Source organism: Stegodyphus dumicola, chromosome 2, assembly GCF_044657685.1.
Source record: "Stegodyphus dumicola isolate Sdum_Otavi_A_Nest chromosome 2, ASM4465768v1".
NCBI classification, from domain to species: Eukaryota; Metazoa; Arthropoda; class Arachnida; order Araneae; family Eresidae; genus Stegodyphus; species Stegodyphus dumicola.
This window is the reverse complement of record NC_140769.1, coordinates 284,384,171-284,404,249: the sequence shown is the minus strand read 5'-3', so window position 1 is coordinate 284,404,249 and position 20,079 is coordinate 284,384,171. Positions and strand designations below refer to the sequence as shown.

The 20,079-nt window shown below is 32.8% G+C and overlaps 1 protein-coding gene across 2 annotated transcripts in view; it reads right to left on the bottom strand.

The window, feature by feature from the left end:
* The window catches only part of LOC118193431 (thyrotropin-releasing hormone receptor-like), a 380,180-nt gene that overhangs the window by 199,787 nt on the left and 160,314 nt on the right, over window positions 1–20,079 (bottom strand). The gene's annotated exons all lie outside the window — the stretch shown is intronic.

Below are 20,079 nucleotides of genomic sequence, written 5' to 3'. Positions count from 1 at the left end.
TAGTTAAAAACAGTTTTAAAAAAATTACAATTAAAATTAGAGTTTTTACGCAAAAAGTAAGCAATTTGACCACCGGGCGGAAAAACAGATTTTTTGATGCACAAAACTGAAATTCTACTTTCCACTAGGCAAAAAGACACTGAAGTTTGTGCAGAAACTAATTTAATTTACTATTCTACTAAGAGTTTCAAATGTAAAACAAATGGCCGCCCTGTTAGGCTTGAGATCACTTAAACAACTTTTAAATTCAAGAAGCAAGAGAAACACGCCGACGTGGAAAATAAAACAGGCAAATCGATACCTTGTATTCGGTGGAAAAGTAGATAGATGGCGCTATCGGCTTTTCCACTGATCACCTGTAGGTTATAAAAATGACCGACATTCGCTTTCTCGCTTTTGTAGAATATTTTGCTCCTGATGAAGGGGGACCCGTTTTGCCCTCGAAATTGATTGGGATTTTATAAAATCTACGCCGAATACAAGTTTTCGATTTGCCTGTTTTAACTTTTAAATTGTTCATAATTCTACAACTATTGCATGAAGATCAAATAAAGGCATGAAAACTTTAAACCAATAATTAAAGAACCTCAACCGATAATTAAATTAGAACAACATAATTCAATCACTTTTAAGGCAAACAAATGCAGAGATTTTACCAACATATTAACTAACAAACTAACCAAAATTTAAGAATTTAAAAAGTTGATCTCGTCGATCCGGTAATAAAGGGTTGCAATCATATATATATTTATGATTGCAATCCTCTATATTATTAATATTTGTATTAAATGATATTGCTCATTTCATTGTAATTTTGTTTTATGTAATATTTTTGCGAGGGGATGAAGTTGTTCTGCAGAGTAAAATTCTGCGCAGGTTTTAAATTTAACGTTTGGTGTTTCCTTCAGGCATTTTTCCGGTACCTTTAAAAGCGAGACGAAGGCTGGCAACGTAGCTGCTATTGTTTATAAAAGCGAAAACACTGAAATACGTTTGGATGTACGTGAGGAGGCTTTTTGGTACCTGAATCAAACAAATACTTAATGTACTTCAGATGAACATTAAGTCATCAATCATTATCAGGCAGGATCGAGACAACAGCTGGGCATCACATGCTGTTTGTAATTGGAATAGTCCATTACTTCGTCTCAACGGGTTCTGTAAGTGCGTCCTAATACAATTCTACTTTCCTTCCATCCATGTTCAATTGAGATTGAGGGAAAGCTTCGGAAATGGCACAAAAAAAAACACTCTAACCCAGGGTTTCTTAAACTGTGGGTCGCAAAAATTTTTTACAGTTTTGATATTTCTTTAACTTTTTATAATAATTTTATAATTACCAAATACTTTTACAACATGTATCTGAAAACAGATAAAAGTAAGGCAATACAGACAAAGAAAAAAGCGAAAATGTTTCGACGCATTCTTTTTACAACATAAACTATCATTTTACTTGCTTTGCACGTGACGCTATCATTTCGTCTATTACTTATTTAAAATTTTCACATTGGTCTATGTCTTAAAATTATAAATGAAAGTTGATGACCTAAAACTGCAATAGTATATTACAATACAAGTAAAAAAATCGACAGTTTCAGTCACGCGTGTGTCCAATTTGCGCAATACTTATGAGGTCCCACAAAATTTTTGTAAATGCTACTTTAGTAGACACGGATTTTGGCGATTTTGTTTTGGCAAGCGATACGATTTGGCGATTTTCTTTGGCGAGCGAGCGATATGAACCCATTACTAGACAAGTTATTTATGGTAACCGATACATTATTGTCATTTTATTTAATAATGAGTTTTATTATGCATAAATTGCGTGTTTTGAATATTATTTATGGCTTCTAAATATTAAAAATCAATTTAATTTACCATTTTTATTTAAAATAAAAATTTTATTGTTTAAGATATTTTATGTAATTTTATGCTGTGGATGATGCAATGAATGATGTCACATTACTTTAAAAGTAATTGGTTTTAATATCTAAAAACAAAAAAAGACAAAGTAAAAAATTGAAAACGTTTCGACGCATTCTTTTTATAATATAAACGTTCATTTTCCTTCCTTTGCACTCATTTCGTCTGTTTATTAATTTTTTCACATTGCGTAGAGATATTAGGTTGTTTTTTAAAGCAAGGGAGATTGAAAAATACGCAACGCCTTCGCAGAGAATCGAGCCACGGACCTCTGGAATACGCGCCCAGCGTGCAGATCACCACACCACGAAGGCATGCCAAGAAGGTGGGAGAAATACCTTATAATTGTTCTATGTCTTAAAATTAGAAATTAATTAAAGAAATTAAAGTTAATAACCCAAAATTGCAATAGTATACTACAGTACAAATGAAAAATTGACAGTTTCACTCACACATGTGTCGGACTTGCGCAATACTTGTGGGATCCCACAAAATTTTTGTAAATATTATGGGGTCCTGGGGGTCGCGGAAAAATCTCAGTGATAAAAAGGGGTCGCGATTGAAAAAGGTTTAAGAAACCCTGCTCTAGCGAAAACTTATGTAACATTTCGTCCAGATGATGACGGTAGTTGAGAATCATTTTCCCATAAACGCAAACCTGAAATAAAAATAATTTTATACGACAATTATTCCCAAGAAAAAACCCTCATATTCGCCTATTGTTAATGTTCTTAATGTGCTTAATTCTTGTCTTAATGTTTTTAATTTGAATGGCTGTTCCGTGCAAAAGATATTAACACTCACGTATAAACAGATAAAATTTGCAAAAAATCAGCTACAATGATATTAATACAAATAAAAAGAAACAAAAAGCCTGAAAGCTTTCAGATTTTATATTACACCCAAATGGGTGTTTTTAACGTTCTGCATGCTACCTCTGTTTATTAAATATTACATTCTTCGCACTTAAGCCACATAAAAGTCAATTCATCAGCAATATCACAAAATATTTAAAAACAGCATATCTTTAAAATTACCGATAGACACTCTCGCGCGCGCTGGAGGTAAAAATGTTTTTTTTTTCGTACAGTGTTGCCACTGATTGCTTTGAAATCGTTGATTTTGTTAATTAAGAATTTGTTAAAGTTTTACAAAATATGAAAGAGATAATACAACAAATTCGAAATTCAAAATGTGGCTTGCAAGGGTCTTCTAGGCTTTCGGATGGAGGATTACATTATTCAAAATTTGCTGGCTCTAAGTACAATCCTTTTTTATTACAGTGCGAGATACATACATTGATGCAGAATCTTCATTGTTTAATTTCTATAAATACAGTACAGGGCGATAATATTTGGTGGCTACAATTTAAAAAGCTGATTCTCTGTTTATAGTGAAATGCCACAAAACGCCGTTTTGAGACTTAAACTTGCCCACACATAAGTATAGGAACCAACAGACCACATTGAAAATTATATTACGTTGTTTGTCGAAATTTCTTTTCAGATTTGACATTGCCAAAACATGACACGTTCTACGGCTAATCGTTTTTGAGTTACGGGAGTTACAAGCACACGTACAGATGTCACAAAACAAAACTTTTTTGTATCCATTTTGAAAAAAAAAAAGTCCTTTATTCTGTTCCGTACGCATAGATGTCACGCAAAAAAAAATCGTTAAAACGGATAAGCGGAGGCCGTCAAAATGCATATTTCCGTTGAAATATGATGCCGAAATTTTTAACAATTACAATGCTTCATTTATTTTATACAAGGAAGTAAAATAATTGATTTAAAATTCATTTTATTAGTCCAAAGGAGCTTTGCCCATGAAGGACTATAGTTTTCGTTTTGCGATTTTTGCGTAGGTTCACTATAAATGTCTGTTTCCCTTTTCAAACTGTTGCCACCAAATTTTAGATTCCAGCATTATATTTGAAGAAATTAAATAATGAAAAATGTGCGTAAATGTATGTATACTTCTCGCATTGTGATCAAACAACGGTACATAGAGCCATCGAATTTTGAATGACGTAATTTTCCTACGAATATGAGCATGTGGAAGACCAAATTTGGAATTTGGAATTAGTTTTTATTATCCACTTCATATTTTCTAAAACTTTAACGAATTTTTGAGTAACACACTCAACGATTTAAAAGCGAGCAATGGCAAAATTCTACAGTAAAAACATTTTTATCTCTAAGGCGCGAGTCTCTGTATCGGAAATTTAAAAGTATGTATGTGTCTCACATTGTGATAAAACAACGGTACCTAAAGCCATCCAGATTTGAATAACTTACGTTTCCACTTGAATATGGGCATCTGGAAGTCTAAATTTGAAATTTGTTTTTATTATCTATTTCATATTTTGTAAAACTTTAACGAATTTTTGATTAACAAATTCGACGCTTTGAAAGGGAGCAAAGGCAGCACTATACGGGGGATAAAACCCTTTTTATCTCCAGCGCAAATTCTAAAGATATGCTCATTTTAAAATTATTTTGCGATATTGGGGTTGAATTGAATTTTGTGGTTTAATTGCGAAGAACGCAATATTAATAAATATTAATTTAAATTATTAATATTGCGTTCTTCGCAATTAAACACAAAAATACGAATATTTAATAAATAAAGCTAACACACAAAACGTTAAGAAACGCTCCTTTGGACGTAATTTAGAATCAAAAACCTTTCAGATATTTTTATTAATATTCATTAGTCCAAAGGGGCCTTGTCCCTGAAGGACTTTTGTTTTCGTTTTGCGATTTTGTGTCGATTCACTACGAACGGCGAATCACTTTTTAAACTGTTGCCACCGAATATTAGAGTCGTGCATTATATTTGAAGAACTTAACTAATGAAAAATATGCATAAATGTATGTATATTTCTCGCACTGTGATAAAACAACTGTACCTAGAGCGATCGAATTTTGAATGACGTAATCCTACTGCGAATAGGGGCATATGGAAGACCAAATGTGAAATTTGGAATTTGTTTTATGATCTATTTCCTATTTTGTAAAACTTTAACGAACTTTTGATTAACAAACTGAAGCATTTCAAAGCGAACCATGGCAAAAAACAGGAAAAACATTTCTATCTCCAGCGCGCGAGACTCTGTATCGGAAATTCTAAAGATATGCTCAATTTAAAACTATTTTGCGATATTGCTCTTGAACTGAATTTTATGGTTTAAGTGCGAAGAACATTATATTTAATAAATAAAAGTAACAGACAAAATGTTAAAAAAAACTCGCCTTTGGACGTAATTTAAAGTCTGAAACCTTTCAGATTTTTATATTTTTCCTTTTTCATTTTTTCTCTTCATTCTCAATTTCATATGCGTTATCAATATATTTCTTAATTTAAGGAAAGCACTTCTTTAAAGTTGTTTACAAAGCGTAATAATTCTTAGAAAAAAGATATCCAATAAATAGATGATCGTGAATAAAATCATAATTAAACGTTAATACTCAATTCACAGTGATAAAGTTTAAGTTAAGCTTTTATGTACGTTTTTTGACTGATTTAATACTTGCATAAATAATATGCGCGTGTTATTTATGGAGTTCAAATTCGCCAGTTTATTATAAAAACTGATAACGTACCAAAAAATGCAAATTCCTTTTATTCAGCATTTTTATATTAGTGAAATTACTCTAAGGTTCTTTTTTATTAAAGTTTATTTATAATGCATTTAAAAGCTCATGCATATGAATGCTTTCGTATAAAATATGCATAATTCATGCAGCAATCTTCCTATAGCTATTAAGGAAGAAACTACAGATAAATGATTTAACGAGGCTCCCACATCTACGCGCCATCGGCATGGATGCGTTTTTAGATAGTTTTTAGAAAAGAAGTACCATTAACTTTAAAAGTTAAATTTATAAAATACGTAGGATTAATTTCCTTTGCGCGTGCAATGGGGCTAATTGGAAATTCTTTGTAGAGAATCTCATAAATAATTTGTCTATGTGTCTAATTAATAAATGATTTGAGTTGCCTTAAAGCTAAGAAAACTTCCCTTCACTGCAAAAGTAATTTGAAACACAGCCAAGAAATTATTATTGTGAAATTAATGGACAACGTATCTTAGATGGAAGAAAAGTAGCACAAACTGAATATTCAAAAGCGGTCATAAAGCAGCTGATGGCTATTAATGCAGTGTGTAAAGTCTGATAAGTCGCCTTCTTTCCTAAAAGAAAATTCATTCTAAAACTTCGCCTTAAAACACTTAGTTCCCGTTTTCCTGCAATCTTATATTGGAATATACGTATCTATATATTATATATGGGAACCACGTGCGGTTTTAATTCGAAGTTTACTGCATTGGCATCATCAATAAACTATTCGTTTCCGCGTTTAAAGACAAATACTAAAGATTTATTCGTCAGACGATGATGCTGTACTTCTTGGAATTTATTCTGCGATATTTATTTCTTTGTTTATGGGGATACTAGCGAGATCTTCCAATACTATTGGATCTATATTTTGTTTTTAGCATTAATTTGTTGCCGCTTAATGAGGTGATAAATGCAAATCCCAACAGATTTTTTTCTATACACTTTCTGCTGATTCGGGAAATGGATACGAATTGTTCCAAACCACAACAATACTTACAAAAACTCCCTAAATTACTAAAAGGATAAAATATTTCAGTAATAGAAAAAGTATACTTTTCTACGAGTTTTGTACAAACATTTCAGCGAGTTAGCGTTTCTCGATCGTTAAACATTTTATTTAATTCTTCTTTCTTAAAATTCGTTTGTTGACTTTGTTCCCTTTTAAATATTTTAATTCTTTTCACTAATTACATTAAAAGTGCCCAATTTTTTCCTTTATCAAAATTCTCCGAATAAACCTTCTAAGAATGGAACTGAGAGGGTATCATTCAAAAAAAGCTATTTTTCAAGAATATGAACTCCAATAAGTTAATTTTAATTGGAAGAAACTATGCCTGTGGGAAATTTTAAATTAGGCAAGAAAAATTAACTTTTTAACGAGACAAATCTTAAATTAAAACTCTCTCGATTTCTTGTATTTTTCGTTTTCCGCTCTTTTAGAGGAGGGAAGGTAACAGTTGCGCCCAATACAACTTGAAAATGGGAGAAGTTTTTTTTGTTTTAGTCCAAACGGACAATTTGCCCTGAAGGACCATTATTTTCGTTTCATGCGTTAGTTCATTGTTAAATGTCCGATTCACTTTTCAAATTGTTGCCACCAAATATTATCGCCCTGTATTATATTTAAAAAATTAAATAATGAAGACTGTGCATAAATGTATATATGTGTCTCGCACTGTGATAAAACAACGGTACCTAGAGCCATCCAGTTTTGAATAACATACGTTTCCACCCGAATATGGTCATCTGAATGTCTAAATTTGGAATTTGTTTTATTATCTATTTCATATTTTGTAAAGCTTTAACGAATTTTTGATTAAAAACCTCGACGCTTTAAAAGCGAGCAAATCTCCAGCGCAAATTCTAAAGATATGCTCATTTTAAATTATTTTGCGATATTGGGGTTGAATTGAATTTTGTGGTTTAATTGCGAAGAACGTGCTATTTAACAAATAAAGGTAACACCCAAAACATTGCGAAACGCCGCTTTGGACGAAATTTAGAATCTGAAACCTTTCAGATTTTTTATTTTTATTTATTAGTCAAAGGGGGCCTTGTCTCTGAAGGACTATTGTTTTCGTTTTGCGATTTTGCGTCGATTCACTGCAAACGGCGAATCACTTTTCAAACTGTTGCCACAAAATGCTAGAGGCTTTCATTATATTTGAAGAAATTAAATAATGAAAAATCTGCATAAATTTATGTATATTTCTCGCATTGTGATAAAACAACGGTACACAGAGCCATCAAAATTTGAATGACGTAATCCTCCTACGAATATCGGCATGTGGAAGACCAAACTTTAAATTTGGAATCTGTTTTATGATCGATTTCCTATTTTGTAAAACTTTAAGGAATTTTTGAGTAACAAACTCAAGGCTTTCAAAGTGAGCCATGGCTACGTTGTACAGAAAAAAAAAACATTTTTATCTCCACAGCATGAGTCTCTGTATCGGAAATTCTAAAGGTATGCTCATTTTAAAACTATTTTGCGAAATTGCTGTTGAACTGAATTTTATGATTTAAGTACGAAGAACGTGATATTTAATAAATTAATGTAACACACAAAATGTTAAATAAACGCCTCTTTGGGCGTAATGTAAACTGAAACATTTCGGATTTTCTTTTTATATATATATACATATATATATACTCCAATATTAAGTTTTCTCCCCTAGTTTTAAGTTAGATTTTATTTCAGAAAAGTCAAATTACCATTTAGGCAGACTTCCTTTAGATAATACCAATCAATCTGTATGCGTGTTCCGACTAATGAAAGTTACTACACGGACCTGTCCCCAGCTAAAATCCTCAATATAAAGCGGCAGGTAAGCAAACCAGTCCGGTCTATGGACTTTTTAAATTCTTCGATGTCTACCGCTGAACGATATCAACCGGTGTCACCCCTCCCGGTGACCTCAAACCACGATGAGGGTCGACCTAAGGATTTGTTTATTAGACTGATTGTAAGGATCCTAAGTTTTACTAACGTTTATTTTATTTTAAATCTCTACTATCACTTCTTATTTTCTACTTCTGGCCAGAATTAAAAGCTTTTAACTTATTAATGCAAATTTGTCTTGCTAACGCCAAGTACTTACGTTGTGGTTTTTTTGCCAAGCAAGAGAGAGGAAGGAGTTATTAGAAGCAGGCCGCTTGCCATAGTAGTTTTTACTCGTTTGCTGGTTGCCTTCAGGGCCAGAGGTTTAATCCTCGTGATAATTTTAAACGTATCGTAGTTTTAGCAGCTCTCTGTACTACATACGGCTTTTTGTTAATTAACGGCCAATCTTGGAGTTAGGCACTTGTTTATTAATCCAAAGTTAGTTTAGTTAGAGTTTTAGGTAATATTTTTATATTCTTACGTTCAGACCACAAGTGGTTGGTCTCTGTATTCCGAAGTTCCGGAAATCTCTGTAAAGATAGAAAAATAAAAGGTTTCGTATACCCTTCCTGTGTGTATTCTCTACTTCACAATTTATTGAATATAGCTTCAGTAACCTCCCTGTTCCGAATCAGGACAGTTAATGTTTCCAAAGCAAGTAAAGAGGAATACCAGTCCTGATAATATTACAGTTAAATATATTAACATGACAACTGTTAAATATATATATATATAAACTTTAGTTTTATGTTAGCAAGTTTTCGTAGTGTAGGCGTACTGGGGATTTCACTACGTTAGGTAATGGGGACGCATCCCAATACACAATACCTCATGAGTGATGTGGAAATCTGCGTATGACAGATTCACTGACTTGCACTATATTTCCCGAATTAAAATTTTTAAAAATACATTAATTACCAATTCGAAATTAGAGATTTCTTCCACATAAGATGTCTCGGCTCACATTCAAATAACATTCTGAAGCTATTCGTTTTTGAGTTACAGACGTCACGAAAAAAATCTCTTCTGAATCCATTTTAAATCAGTTTTATACTTCTTTTGGGCAAAAGGAGTCCTTTATTCTGTCATTACGTACAGATGTCATGCAAAAGCATCGTTAAATTGCCTTCGATAGCAGTTAAAATGGATATTTTCGTTAAAATATCGTACCCGGAATTTTTCATGATTACATTACTTTCTTTACTTGTCGAGACATTAGGTATTTTTTGGAAGCAGGCAAGATGTAAAATATGGCCCGCCTTCACCGGTAATTGAACCACGGAGCTCTGGAATAGGCGGCAAGCGTGCAGACCACCACACCACGAAAGCATGACAAGAAGGCGGGAGAAATACCTTATATACTTCGTACAAGGAAGTAAAAATCGATAAACACAGCTTTGCAAATTCATTTTTACATTCATGAGAGTTATTTAACTAATCGAAGAATTTACTATTCAAAACCGCAGGAAACATTTTGAGATTATCTTGTACCACAAATATTTATCCGGTACAATAAATATGCCGTCATGCAGTAAAAGTAATCCCTTTCTAGTAAATATTCTTTCTGTATCATGCTCGAGATCAAACCCTGCTGTCTGCACGAACCATATCGGCTTAATATAATGAAAAGTAATCCATCTCATGATGGAAACGACTGTAATATCCGGATCAAAAACAGGATGTCCATTTCCTCTTTCGTCTCGTTTCCATAGATATTCAATATCCAGAGGTTTATATTGTTTTTGTCTAAAAAGGAATCATTTGGGAATTTCTATATCATGATAAACATAATGCATACTAAACAGAACTACGAAAAAAACAAAATACGAGTTTTATAGGTATTACTATACCTTTCCTTGTCCAAGAAATATGTCGTATTAAATTAAGCACATTTTATTTTTAATGTCTCCCTGTATATCTGTATAAAATGTCAGCAATTTTCTATAACTAAGCCTAAATTCAATTGTTAGCCCACAGGGCTATTAACTTCGTTTTGGCATTTTGAGTTGATTCACTATAAACGGCGAATCACTTTTTAGATTGTTGCCAACAAATATTACAACCCTGTATTATACTTAAAGAAATTAAATTATGAAGAATCTGCATAAATGTATGTATGTTTCTCGCACTATGATATAACAACGGTACCTAGAGCCATCCCGTTTTGAATGACGTAATCCTCCTCCGAATAAGGGCATCTGGAAACCCAAACTTGGAATTTGTTTTATTATCGATTTCGCATTTTGTAAAACTTTAACGAATTTTTGACTAACAAACTCAAGGATTTCAAAGCGAGCCATGGCAACGTTGTACAGAAAAAATATTTTTATCTCCAGCGCGCGACATTGCATATCGGAAATTCTAAAGATAGGCTCATTTTAAAATTCTTTCGCGATATTGCTCTTAAACCGAATTTTATGGTTTAAGTGCGAAGAATAAGATATTTAATAAATAAAGACAACACGCAAAACGTTAAAAACAGCCCCTTTGGACGTACTTAAAATCTGAAACGTTTCAGATTTTTCATTTTTCATTTTTCTTCATTTTTATTTTTTTAATTTTAAATTTATTTATTTATTTTTTCATAAAATTATTTTCATTTTTCGGAGAGTGGTGAAGAAAGCGGCATCCAAGCAAGCAAGATTCTATGCAGAGAGAATGTAAAGACTTTTCTCATTACTGCCTCCTGAAGAATCCCAAGGCTTGTTTTTCAAGGAGCTCTTAAAATAGATTGTGAATTTATTATTAAAATTTTGATGGCAATCATAGATCCGTAATTTAAAAGGGATTTTCCTCTATTACCAAAAACTGCTTTAATTAAACAGTATTTTAAATTTTTATTTGAAAACATTTTAAAAGGTTTTCAATGATTAAATTGAAAGCCTTTTATAAGATATCACTTTTTAAATTAAATTTACAAAGTGATATTTTTTTGTTTGCCTTTGTGTAGAATTTCACTCGCTTTTTAAACTACACAAAAGAATTGTAGAAATTTTTCAACATTTAAGGCATTCGAAAATATAAATGGTGGGGTACTTTTTTTCAGAAATTTGTACATCCAGATGACACTGGCTGAAACAGATGGCCACGAGCTTTGGAGGTTTTAACGTGTAAAATGTTGCGAGAAAACTTAGTTCGAAAACCGAAAACTCTTCATGGAATGGAAGACAGAAACAAATTTTGTAAATATCACTATGATTATAATATATCATAGTGAATATCATAATAAATATCGTTATGAATATAAATGAAAATTAAATTTGCTTCAAAGTTTCATATAGTTAATTATTTTAATAAAAAAATCGCTTTAACAATTGAATTTAGGCTTAATTATAGAAAAAATTTCAAAACGTATATAAGCTAAATATACATTTAAACTTAGGCATAGTTTTCAATTTAAATTTAGGTATTTGTATTATTCTTCTAAATCACAACCGATATTAGATTTCGATGATCAAGGATTCTCTAAATATGATCATGATTTAATCAAAACTAGGCTTAACTACCGCAGTAATTTATTACTTCAAAATGATCGCGTCTCTTCAGTAATAACAAAACCTTGCACTTCTTCAATAAACGGTTATTTCGTTTGTAGTTATTTTTAGTGGTAATTAACCAGTTATTTGATTTTCTGAATATGCACTGTCACTTCTCTTTTTTCGTTTTCCTACTAGAATGTAAAGCCAGCGTGTATTTAAGTGAGGGCTTCAGACCGTTTACATAGAGCGTGTTCTGCCTGCTGGAGGTAACGTTACTAGTTTGTTATTCTAAACTAGTAACGTTACCTCCAGCAGACTTTTGACGTTGCTTTATTCATGCCGATATAACTTTCACGCCGGTGTGAGCTTAAACACCAACTTTCGCGATTAAATGTCTCTGCGTAGTCTTAAATTCAGCACATTTTTTTTTTTTTTTTTTTTTTTTTTCTCCAAAAATGTTTAAAATTCTATTTTTTCAGTTCACGCAATAAATACTGGTTGATTTGCAAGCATCAGATGTTCCTTCCGTTCAGCTTACTTTCTTTTTCAATTAAAGTGTCTTTTGAACCCTTCGTAAGTTTCCGTTTCATCTTAGACATGGAGCCCCACCAGCGGCCGAGCGGTAAAGTCGCTGAACACTGGTAGTTCGGTCCGAGGTTCGAATCCTACGAACGGGCTGGTTGCATGGGTGTTTTCGTGGTTTTCCATATGTGTAACTTGTATACGAGACAGTTTCCCTTAGAAAGTCCTCCACGAAGGCATCCCTCCCCTAGGGCATCCCTCGAGGCTTTGCCGTAATTAAATAGCCTAACCTAACCATCTTAGACATGGCGATAAGTGCATTTGAGGAATTGCCACAAGTTGCATTTAGTAAAAGGCATATTCTCTACAGTTTATTTGTATTGTTGCAATGTTGACGAAGACTTCTTTAGAAGAAAGATGCCTTCGTGGAGTTTTTTTTTAAACCAACCACGAAACTTCTTACACACCCAGTCCATTCACCAGAATTTGAACAGTCGCACTATCAGAACTCAGTGGTCTCACCGCTCAACCATGGGTGGTCTTTTAATTTAATAAACAGAATTAGAATTTTATTATGTGTGGGATTAGTCATTAGATTATTTATATTTAGGTAATGTTTTAAAGCGATTGTGTGTAGGGGTTTCTTGGATGTCTTTGTGAGAAGTATTTCTGTTATCCAAACCCACGCAAAATAAACTCCGAAAATAATACGAACTTTTAAGTCGAAGTTCCACTGTATTTGAGAGAGTGATTGACGGAGCACGTCGGCAGGCACGCGTTCGCCTTTTTGGCTACGTCTATCTGAGCTGTATTACAGGCCTTTGATAGCTTTGCTATCTTCTTCGATATTTATGGGCTAAGTACTTAGAAATTTGATAGCTTTGGCTATATCTCTTTAGAAGCATTAGCTAAGTCTTAGTTCTTATTATTTTGAGTTCAAACCGAAGTGGAGCCTCTGCTGTACGCCCTCAAAAAGGGGCCATCTGTTAAACTCTTATTTTGAGCAATAAAGAGTAGTTAAACCTTCTTGAGTTTACGTTTCTGTTCCTATTACGTCTCTGCTAACCCGCTGAACCCAGCGCCGGCCCTGTGAACTTTCAATGTGGACCGGCACTGGAATTTTAGTTTGGCTAGCGTCGGTTCCTGAGGACCGGCACTGGAATTAGGCACCTTCGGACCGAAGTCAGCCAAACGACTGGACGGAAAGGGCAACAAATTCGGCGCCGGGCTCAACGTGTTAAAGCGATTATTCGTTTAGCTATGAGGGGGGCTTAGGTTCCTCCACATTTAGCTGTTAGATGAAAGGGTGAAACAAGTTTAACCACTTGCGCTACTTTACGGTTGCGGTGCCGTGAGCTACAATATAACAAGCGGTAAATTGTCTCATTTACGCAGCTCCGCGTCTGCGAGTGCAATCCAGAGCTGTAACTCGAGAAATAAACAATCTCGTTGTTAGGCGACGTGCGCACCACGTTAAAAAGTATCTCGACGTGCGTGGTACGTCTTTTAGCGCAAGTGGTTAATAATAAGATATTATTTCAAAACTTCAAGATCTGACCAGATCTAAGTCAGGAGAGTACTTACCATGACACGCCGATTAATTTCATTTTTTCGAGATACAACAGTAAAACATAGCGGTAACGGACGCAAGCTTCAAAAGGATTACGATTAAGATTAAAATCCTATTTTTAAACTGTACTGTTTGCCTTTGAATTTTTATAAACTTTTTGGTGTAGGTGAATAGTATGCGAAACGCCAAGACGAGGAGGTTACAGCTAACTCAGAACGAACCTGAAAGTAAAGTTTAAAAATAACAAATAACTGTCACGAAGTTATTTTTAAATATCAATTTATAACCCTAAAAGTTATGAACAAACTTTTACATCTATAATTTTATCAGCTCAGTGCCTATTCCAAACACCTTTCTTGACAACTCTTATGACGTTAAACAAATCTGCAACAAAACAAATAGTAAACAATTTCCTTTTAAATTTTTTCACTCACTTAAATATAAATAATACTTTTCTAAATTATTAAAAATCTGTTTTTACTTCCTTGTACGAAGTAAAAAGGAAGTATTGTAATCGTGAAAAGTTTCAGGCAGCATATTTCTACGAAAATATCCCATTTTGACCTCTTCCAAATACAATTTAACGATGTATCTCCGTGATATCTGCATGTAAGGACAGAATAAAACACTCTTTTCCTCCAAAAAAATTTTAAAACTGCTTTAAAATGAATTCTGAAGAGAATTTTTCGTGGCGTCTGTACGAACGTATGTACGTACGTATCTCGCATAACTCAAAAACGAGTAGCCTCAGAACGTTGAAATTTTGTATATAGGACTCCTATAACATGTAGATGTGCACCTCGTATTTTGGTAGCGATCGGCCGCACCAAATGTATATAAATATATTTATATATATATCCACTCTGTTACCCGGCTCAGTGATCTCAGTTGCTTTACTCTTATATGTTTGTAAATTGTACATTTTTTGCTTTAAAAATGATCGAATTATGTTGTTCTTATATTCTGGTTAAGTTTTTTTATGCCTTTAGTAAATCTGTATGCAATATTTTTAGAATTATCGAAAATTTTAAAACTGTTTAAGTGCCGCTAAGCCTAATAATGCTTTTGATGGCGGCCATTGCTATTGTTTACATTTGAAACAGCAGGATAGCGGATTTGTTGCCAATCTAGAGAAACTTAGCTTCGCAACAACAAAGATAACGCCTTCATTTATTATTTAAATCATGCTTAATTCTTTCTGGAATTTTTTCGAGGAAATAAGCGTTTAAGATTTACTTCGTAATTTTTAATACAGATATTTTGAGTTTTTATGTATTTTTGCCTTCTCGCGAAGCGAGAACTGAATTAATTGAATGAGAAATACTCAATCGTCTGTGAAAAACTGTTTCTTTTTTGTTTTGTTTGCTTAATTTCTATTATACATCGTTCTAGCTTTATTATAGTATTTGAATAGAACATGTGGCAACGATTAGATAATTCTTTAAATGATATAAATTTTGTGCATTCTGAGTTATAATATGAACAAAATATAATACTGTTAAGTAAACCTAGCGCCAGAGTGTCGCTATGGTAAACAAAGTGTATTTTAAAGAATGTATTTATTCTATTGTGGTTTATGCGCTGTCGGCGAAGTTGGTTTAATTCAATCCAATAAGTTTAAATGAAATGCAAGGTAAAAAAATGCGTATAATTTAATATTCCGTACAAGGAAGTCATGTGGTGTACACATCAGATTTTTTACATATATTAACAAAATGAATGTTATTACGATATGTCATGTTATTTTCCTAACTAGTTTTATACTAGCTGTCTTATTAAAGAAACAATTTCAAGGAAACTCTGAAAGCATCAGAATAATTTAATTATTTATTAGTTCTTTAAGCAAGAAGACACCGGCAAAAATAAATTTTGTCGCAGATGAGATAAAGCAGATTAAATGTGCGTGTCAGACTGCTAGTAATACAAACTGTCATTTAAAGCCTTATAAATACAAAGTACGACTTTGTCTTCTTTCATTAGCTCTTACATCGCATTACACACGCCACAACAAGTTAAGTTAGAATTGTGCTCTTAATTCTAAAACGGGAACTAAAAATCTTTGGAAGAACTGCAGTTTTTATGGGTTTTCTATCTTTTCGCTTGCCTATCGAATTTTCTTTTCCATAAAAGTTGTTTTTGAGAGTCTGCTAATCAATTTTTTTGCATTGCTTGTGAAAACTGTTTAACAGATTTTGAAACCTTCATAAAAGTTGAGTAATCCAATGCATTTTATTTAAAGATTTTTTCATTTTGTGGGAAGTATTTTAGCAAATGTTGACCCGTATTTCAAAATAATAATTCGTTTGGCTCAAAAGATAATAAATCAATATTTTAAATATTTTTTCTCTTACCAGGAATCTATAGTTTTTATACTGATGCTGCATTCTAAACTCATGCTGTGACGTTTCATTTTAAATTTTACTAACACTTATGATCAGTGTTGCCAGATCTTGCAAATCAGCGACTTTTGACAAACTTGTGCTACTAAAATTTTAGTATTTGCGAAATTTTTGCGACCTCCATCGTTTCCTTATGCTACTGTTACGAATTTGGTATTTAAAAAGCTAATGTTAGTTCAATTATAAATTAAATGGTTTTATTTCTCGCGCAGTGCAGCGCGTGACGAATATTAAAGAAAGCTAAGCCGGAAAATTGAAAATACAAGAGCGCGTGCATTAAATAAATAAATATCTCTTTTCGATTTCGAGAAAGTACTAGAAAATTCTAGCGCGTGATTTTAAAATCTTATAAAAGGAGGAAAACATCTCAGTTCGTAGTTAGTTGCTTAGTTTGTTGTTGTTTAGAAAACTGCTCTTGTTGATTGTAGCGAATTCGCGGATTAGCTTTCTTTAGCTGTTTTGAATTACGTTCTATTGGACATTTGAGTAGTTAAAAGATAACTACTGTGAGATATTGTAATACTGCATGATAATTTGAGAACATTGAAGCAATTTTGTTGTGATAATAATAAATTTTTGTTCATTTTTCATCGGACTTGTGCATTCATTTCATAACGAACCCGTACGCACGCAACACTACGTTTTGCGACTTCAAAGTTTTTTTAATATATCGTAAAATGCTTTGTAAAATACAGAATTATGTACCTTAATACTAATATTCATGATTTTAGAGCTCTACAAATTTTGTTTTTACGACATTCGGCCCCTCATTTCTATTGTGATAACGTTTGGTTTGGTTTGGTTTGGTTTATTAGATTACGGCAAAGCACTCGAGGGCTATCTGCCATAAGGGAGGGATGCCTTCTTGAAGGACTTTTTAAGGGAAACTGACTCTTATACACGTTACATATGGGAAAAACCACGAAAACACCATGCAGCATGTTCGCGAGATTCGAACCTCGGACCGAACTACCAGTGTTCAGCGAAGTTACCGCTCGGTCGCTGGTGGGACCTCTATTGTGATAACGAATCTAACAAAAAGACTTGCAGCTTGCGCACCATATATTCAGTACCCAAATAGAGAAAAAAAATAAAATTCATCCACCTGATTACAATATTGCTGAGAACTATGTAACAGAAATGGCTTAAAAATGAAAGCAACTGCATTTTTCTAAATAACAACACAAATTTAGCAGCGAAAGAACAAACAAGGTTTTCTTAAATAATCAGAATCTGAAATAAGTCCACCACCCAGAACGGAAAACTCACTAAAAAGCATTCGTCAATTAACATGTTTGCAATTAAATGAAAAAACTGCATTAAAAAAATTAACTGCCAGCTGAAAAAATTTAGTACAAAAGCGCTAGTAATCTAAACGTGAGAAATATCTTACAAGTTAATTTAAAAAACAGAAATCTAAATTAAATGAGAATTAATTGCAAAAGGAATAGATATTTAAACAATTGAAAATGAGCAATATAGTTTTAAAATTTTCGTTAAAGCGTTTCGTTCAATTTTCGTTAATTAATTTGCGTAATTAAAAGAACTAAGGATCGAATACAATCTGTAACTTACCGAAATTTGTTGATGACGTCAGAGGTAATATAAGCATGCGTAATTATGACGTCACTTGATCTCCGACGTCATTTGCGACTTTTTGAGTCTGCTATTGTTACTTTAGTTGAAAATTTTCTGGCAACACTGCTCGCGATCTTATTTTCGAGTTGACATTTATAGCACATTTCGTCACATGCTTCCTCATCTCAGAGATTTATGCAGATTTTTAGAGCAAGCATTGTATTTTAAATTGAGAGGAAGAATCGTAACCTGCATACTCCCACCCCATAGTAGATTTTATTGCTGTTGCTATTGCAGCCGCCTTGCCTTGTGAAAACTACCCATAAATTAAAAGTAATCATAAAAGTAATAATATCAAGCACGGGTCTTGCTACGTGTGAAATTAATTAAACTGGGTTTCCTCGACTCAGCTGTCATTTATAGCTTCGATTGGTACAGTGGTCTTGTAGCCGGTTACATATTCGTACTGCAAGCCTAGGAGACTTATTTTATGTTTAGGCTATTTTAAGTCGCACGTAGTGAGAAAATAAAGTTAATATTTTATATTTTTGTGTTTGTTGCTTCCACAGACAATTTAGACCACCGTTTCTCAAATTGTGGTACATAAAGCCACTGGTGGTACATAATTTTTAGTTCTACAATTTTTACAGAAACAAATCTGGTTTGTACACCGCATGACTTCCTTGTACGGAATATTCAACTATATGCAATTTTCCTTGCATTCCATATAAACTCATTGGATTCAATTAAATCTACTTCTTTGATAGCGCATAAACCACAATACAGTAAATGCACTCTTTTAAAATTCGCAGTATTTGTTTACCCTAGCGACACTCTGGCACTAGGTTCACTTAACAGCGTTACATTTCTCATGTTATAACTCAGAATTCAAAACATTTATATCATTTCAAGAATTATCTACTCGTTGCCACATGTTCTATTCAAATACTATAATAAATCTAAAACGATATATAAAAGAAATTAAGCAAACAAAACAAAAAAGAAACAGTTTTTCAGAGGCTATTCAGTATTTCTCAATCAATTAATTTAGTTCTCACTTTCTGACAAGGCAAAAATACATAAAAACTCAAAATATCTATATTAAAATCTACGAAGTAAATTTTAAACACTTATTTCCTCGAATAAATTCTTGAATTGATTAAACATGATTTAATTCGCAATAATAAAGAAGGCGTTATCTTTCTTATTGCGAAACTTAGTTTCTTTAGATTGGCAACAAATCCGCTATTTTCCAAAGTTTGAAATGTAAATAAACATGTCCGCCATCGCAAAAATAATTCGGCTTAGCTGCACTTAAACAACTTTTAAATTGTTTATAATTCCAAAAATATTGCATGCAGATTTACTAAAGGCCCAAAACCCTTAACCGGAAGATGAAAGCAAGATAATTCAATCATTTTTAAAGGAAAGAATGCACAACTTACTAACATATAAGAGTAAAGAAACTGAGATTACTGCGCCGTGTAACAAAGTGGATATATATATATACGTTTGGTGCGGCCAATGGCAACCAAAATATGAGGTGCACATATACATGTTATAGCAGTCCTATATTCAAAATTTCAACGTTCTGAGGCTACTCGTTTTTAAGTTATGCGAGATACGTACGTACGTACATACATACAGACACCACGAAAAATTCTGTTTAGAATTCGTTTTAAATCAGTTTTATATTTTTTTCGGAAAAAAAGAGTCTTATTCTGCCCTTACGTACAGATGTCAGGCAAAAACATCGTTAAATTGCATTCGATAGCGGTCAAAATGGATATTTTCGTTGAAATATGATGGCTGAAACTTTTCACAATTACAATGCTTCCTTTTTACTTCGTACAAGGAAGTAAAAATTAAATGGATTTGTACAATTACTCCCATTTTAACATTTTATTTTAATCTTTATTATTCAGAAACACATATATTTTTTCAAATTTTCAACTTTCACGGCTCTAACGTTGAAATGACGACTTTTCCAAGAAAACTGACTAAATTTCATAACATTCACCTTTTTTTTTTAAACCTTGTAATATCTAAAATGTCAAAAAGACAGAATGTATGCATTTTTTAAACGTATCTCAGTAAT